The following is a 5545-nucleotide window of genomic DNA, read 5'->3' on the forward strand; positions in this document are numbered from 1 at the left end:
AGACCTCATCTCTACAATAAATCAAAAAATTAGCTGAGCGTGGTAGCGCGTGCCTGTAGTTCCAGCTACTTGGAAGGCTGAGGCGGAAGGATCGCTGGAGGCTGCGGTGGCGGGGAGCGGCCACTGCATTCCAGTCTAGGCACAGAGTGAGACTCAAAAAAAAAAGCTTCTTGAAGAAATAAGTAAACAAACTCATTTTACTTTTTCTGTGCTGCTCTTCCTTCTACTCCTTCCTTTATCCTTAATCTTCCTTTCTTTCCTTCTCTTTCCCTTGTTAGGACAGAAATGAAAATACCTGTGTTTTACTCCTGATTCTGATATTTACTAACTGTGTGGGTCACTCTTTACCTTATCTGAAAATGGGAATAACAGCTTTTGCCTCTCCCTAGTTCACCAATAGAAATATGATATAAATTCTAATGAAATCATACACGGGAAATTATGCTGAGGTTCTCTGGAGAAAGAATTTGATAAATCAAAGTGGTGCTTTGGTAATTTCTATGTACTGACAACCACATATTGACCTGCAAAACTAAGGAAAAGTGAACACACATATATTGTGATAAACTCTCAAAATGTCATCAAAAGAATTCATGCACCATCAGTTTATCTTTTCAGCTGAAAGAACAGTATTATAGGCTAGGCATGGTAACTCACACCTGTAATCCCAGCATTCTGGAAGACTGAGGTGGGAGGACTGCTTGAGCCCAGGAGAGTTTGAGGCAACATAGTGAGACCTCGTCTCTACAAAAAAAAAAAAAATCAAAAAATTAGCCAGGCATGGTGATGTATGCCTGTAGTCCCAGCTACTTGGGAGGCTGTGGCAGAAGAATCACCTGAGCCCTGGAAGTCAAGGCTGCAGTGAGCCATGATCGTTCCAGTGCACTCCATCCTAGATGACAGTAGGACCGGGACCCTCCCACCAAAAAAAACCAAAAAAAAAAACAGGATTATTCAAATAGCTCTCTGGGAGGTTAATCAAAACTAAATCAATTAACCACAGGACATATCCAAGTTTCCTAAAGACTCTGAGGGAGTTACAGCTCTTTAAGAGACCAAATCATTTCCAGAAGCAATATTTCACAGACTTTTTAAAAAATGAGATTTAAAGTAGCATACTTACTACCACTACCACTCCCTCTCCCCCACCCAGCTCACCTCATTCTGCTTTATAGTAAAATGTACTTGGGACCTGACTCCTAAGATAATTTTAACAGCTCTCTAGTGGCTTTCTCTAATGGGGTAAAGAGAGGCATTCCTGGTTAGATGCTGCTAGATTGTGATTCCAAAGCAACCTCCTTCAATGGAAAGTTGATCTAATAGGTAACTGGCAAATTCACTTCCTGAAAAAGAGAAATTGTAATGACAGGAGAAAATAAAAGGCAGACTTGGCTCAAAAAAGTCTCAGCTACTGCCAGAATTCCTCCACATTTGCAATAAAAAATAAAAGCAGGAGAAAGGTAACTACTTTCCTGTAAAAATGAACCTGCTCATTTGTGAAACAAATAAAACAAAGCTTTATATTGGTTTATATGAGTCCTTGCTACCCACGGGTATTATAGCTGTGAAATGCTTACATATGCTGTAGCAGTAACCCAGTTACATGGATATGTCCAAGGTGAACTAACTTCTTCTATCAAACTAGTAGACAAAGTCTTGACGTTGACATTGAACTGCATTGTTGACATCACTTCTTGTATGTCTCAAAGACAACTCAAAGTCAAATTCAGCATGCCCCAAAACAAATAATAATCCTTTCACTCTTCAAAACTCGGTCTTCCTCCAGGAATTCCTGAGTGAATTCATCCACCACCCATTCAATATGGTAGATCAGAAACCTACCATATTGAGCATCACCTTTTCACTCTATCATATTCAACATTATCACCAAGTCCTGACCATGTTACCTCTTCAGTGTCTCTCAGATCATCTACTCCCCTCCATCCTTCCCCCTACTATCTTCTATCCCAACCCACTGTCTCCCACATGAACCATGGCAATGCCCTCCAAGCAGGGTCAAGTACACCCACACTGGTCCCTTCCAATCTGTTCTCCACACTTTAGCCAGTCATTGCAAAATACAAAACTAGCATCCTGTTTAAAATCCTTGGATTACTTGCCTATGTTTTGAAAATTCCTTAGCAAAGCCTCCAATGTCCTGTATGATCTGGTTCCTACCCACCTCTCCAGCCTCAGTTCAAGCCATACTACTCCTAACTAGGAAGAGAAGAGAGATTGCACACATGCCTCCAGCACATAATCTCCAAAGGTGATAACTTTTCAACAATTCTAAACGTTCAACTATGTTTCAACAATCTTCTTTTAAGATAATCTGTGGACAAGACAGTCATTATGACTGATGAAATACTAAAACAAGACCACGATATAGACAGAATATGTGATTGCTCCAGACTTGACACAGCTCGCCTCAAGTACACACACACACACACACACACACACACACACACACACACACACACACACACACACAGATGTCAGAAACCAGACACATCTTTGACCTGGCCATCTTTACTACAGTTATGATCCCTCCTCCTCAGGACCTTGGAGTATAGCTAAGATTTAGACCACATTTGTTTGACTTTGAAGACAGTGCTCTTTCCACCATTTCACCTTGTCCCACAAGGCGACAAGATGACCTTTCCATGTAAGTTTGGACATAGTATTGGCAAATCTTAAATAGCAAGCTTCAGACTCAGCCCTTTAAAAAAAAAAAACTGAAACATACTCTATTCTCTTCCTTTTTTAATGATAAATTTCAACACAAAAAAATAGAATAGATGATGAGCCCCCATATACACATCACCCACACTCAAAAATTACCAAGATTTTGCCATTGTATCATCTATTCCTTTTTCTTTTTGTTTTTCTTTGCTGAAGTATTTAAAAAATATATATATATATATTTTTTGAGTTGGAGTCTCACTCTGTCACCCAGACTGGAGAGTGCAGTGGCCGCTCCCGGCCACCGCAGCCTCGACCTGCTGGGCTCCGGCGATCCTTCCGCCTCAGCCTTCCAAGTAGCTGGAAATACAGGCACAGACTACCACGCCCAGCTAATTTTTTGATTCATTGTAGAGATGAGGTCTTGCCAAGTTGCCCAGGCGGGTCTCGAACCCGTGGGCTCAGGCAATGCACTCACCTCAGCCTCCCAAAGGCGCGGGATTACAGGCTGAGCCACCAAGCCCAACTTGCTGAAATATTTTAAATCAAATCTGAGACAACATATCGTTTTACTTCTATATGCTTCAATATGCATCTCTAAAAAATATGAACACTTTCTTATGTAACCATAAGGTTATTATCATATTTAATAAAATTAACAATAGTTTTTTGGTGTCATCTAATATGAGTCGATGAATTTCCACACTTGTTTCCAAGATCTCTTTTTATAGTTACTATGTTTCAATCATAATCCAAACAAGGCCCACACATTATGTTGAGTTGTTATGTCTCTTAAACCGCTCCTTTTATCCCCTTCGGCATTGGCATGTTACAGAAACTAGATAGATTGTCCTATACAATGTCCCATATTCTAAATGCGTCTTTTGCTTCCTTGAGGTATGGTTTAACTTGTCCCTCTTTCCCTCTATTTTCTGTAAACTGGAACTTAGCTGTAAATCCTTGATTAGATTCATGTTCAATTACTTTGACAATGGTATTTTACAGATAGTGCTTTGCATATCAAATTTCATCGTATCAGGAAGCTCACAGGGCTCATTGCCCCACTTTTAATGATACTTAGTAGTATTTTATTTTTATCATTATTTATGAAGATTCATAATAATCATTATTCAATGAATAATGACCAAATACCTACTAGGAGCCAGGTGCTCTTCCACATTCTGGGCATAAAGAAGTAAACAGACAGCAAGGTTTTCACCTTCATGAAGCTTTTACATTTTAATAATTGCTCTAGGCCAAGTACCGTGTCTCATGCCTATAATCCCAACACTTTGGGAGGCCAAGGTGGGAGAATTGTTTGAGCCCAAGAGTTTGAAATTAGCATGGGCAACATAGCAAGACCTCGTCTTTACAAAAAATCAAAAAATTAGCTGGGCCTGTAGTCCCAGCTACTCAGGAGGCTGAGGCGGAAGGATCATCTGAGCCTAGGAGGTCGAGGCTGCAGTCAGTTGTGATTTTACCACAGCACTCCAGTCTGGAAGACAGAGTGAGACTCTGACTCAAGAATAATAATAATAACAATAATAGGGCAACCCCTTCAGGTCCCCTCCCACTGTGGGAGATTTTCTGTCCTCTCAGCAAATCCTGCTTTCTAGATGATAATAATAATAATAATAGTTCTACAGATGCTTATGAATCTTACATTTACATATATAATCTCTATATATAACATATACAATGTGTACATATATGTGTGTGTATATATATATATCAGTCATGTGATGTATAACATTTCAATAAATGACAGATCCATGGATTATAATCCCATAAGATTATTATGGGGCTGAAAAATTCCTATCACCTAGTGACATCTTGAGTCACCTGACCTTATGTAGGACTAGACTAACAAATGTTTGTGTCATTGATCCTGGAAAGTAAAAAATGAATTAAAAAATGTTTTGAATAGAAAAAAGTTTCTAGAATAAGGATATAAAGAGAGTATTTTCATACAACTATACATTGTGTTTGTGTTTGTTTTTTGTGTATGTTTTTCTTTGTTAACTCTTACTAATATTCTTGAAGGATCAAACACATAGACAAGTAGGTTGCAGTGAAGAAATATTATTTCGGAGAGTTAAGAAGCCACTAAGATCCTTGCAGGTAATATCTTCAGTGATGCTTCTCATCTTTATTCTGGGACATCAGGTAATATTCAGCCCCTACAGCTACCACAAACGCAGCAAATCCCCATTTGAATCCTTTTAATAATGCACCAAAAAAGGAAACATTGTTCACAAAGCCACCCATGTATCTCCAAGCTGCATTGCGTCCCCATGGGTCCCTCAGTCCCTGTGCAGCCAGCTTTTTCTGGGCAGTTTCTAATGGTGTCCCTTCTATCTTCCATTGTTTATAGTCTAGAAGTTCCATTTTACTATGACCATGTTCATGTCCATGCCCATGGCCATGTCTGACAGCAATCTGATCTCTCGGGACATTCAATTCTCCACTGTGTTTGTGTGTTAAGTGTTATCAGAAAATAGTCAAAAAGTTTTTTTTTAATTTAAGATTATAAAGTAAAAATGCTTTTTTAAAAAAAAAAATTTTTTTCCTAAATATAATGGACATTTCTCAGACCATAAGCGATGTGGTGACTGTATCTGCATATTTGCAAGTATGTTCATCCCTGCCTCATACTTATTAGATGCTACTTGCTTTTGGGTTATCTTTCCAGGCCATAACTCAAATCCTCTTCAGTCAGAGCTGCCCTCCCCTATCGCTTAAGCCCAGGAATTCAAGGCTGCAGCGAACTATGACTGCACCACTGCACTTCAGCCTGGGTAACAGAGCAAGACCCCATTACTAAAAAAAAAAAAAAAAAAAAAAAAAAAATTGCCCCCCCCCC

General features: G+C 39.2%; 2 pseudogenes across 1 annotated transcript in view; both read right to left on the reverse strand.

The window, feature by feature from the left end:
- LOC103266232 overlaps positions 1-1679 on the reverse strand; it is a 3248-nt pseudogene extending 1569 nt beyond the window's left edge.
- A 3019-nt stretch (positions 1680-4698) lies between these two features.
- Positions 4699-5545, reverse strand: part of LOC110596099 — a 9618-nt pseudogene continuing 8771 nt past the window's right edge. The window contains exon 3 of the transcript XR_002482272.1: positions 4699-5149. The product of XR_002482272.1 is annotated as an NADH dehydrogenase [ubiquinone] 1 beta subcomplex subunit 3 pseudogene (transcript). The remainder of the gene's footprint in view (positions 5150-5545) is intronic.

Source organism: Carlito syrichta, unplaced genomic scaffold, assembly GCF_000164805.1.
Source record: "Carlito syrichta isolate Samal-C Ts95f unplaced genomic scaffold, Tarsius_syrichta-2.0.1 Scaffold99436, whole genome shotgun sequence".
Taxonomy (NCBI): domain Eukaryota; kingdom Metazoa; phylum Chordata; class Mammalia; order Primates; family Tarsiidae; genus Carlito; species Carlito syrichta.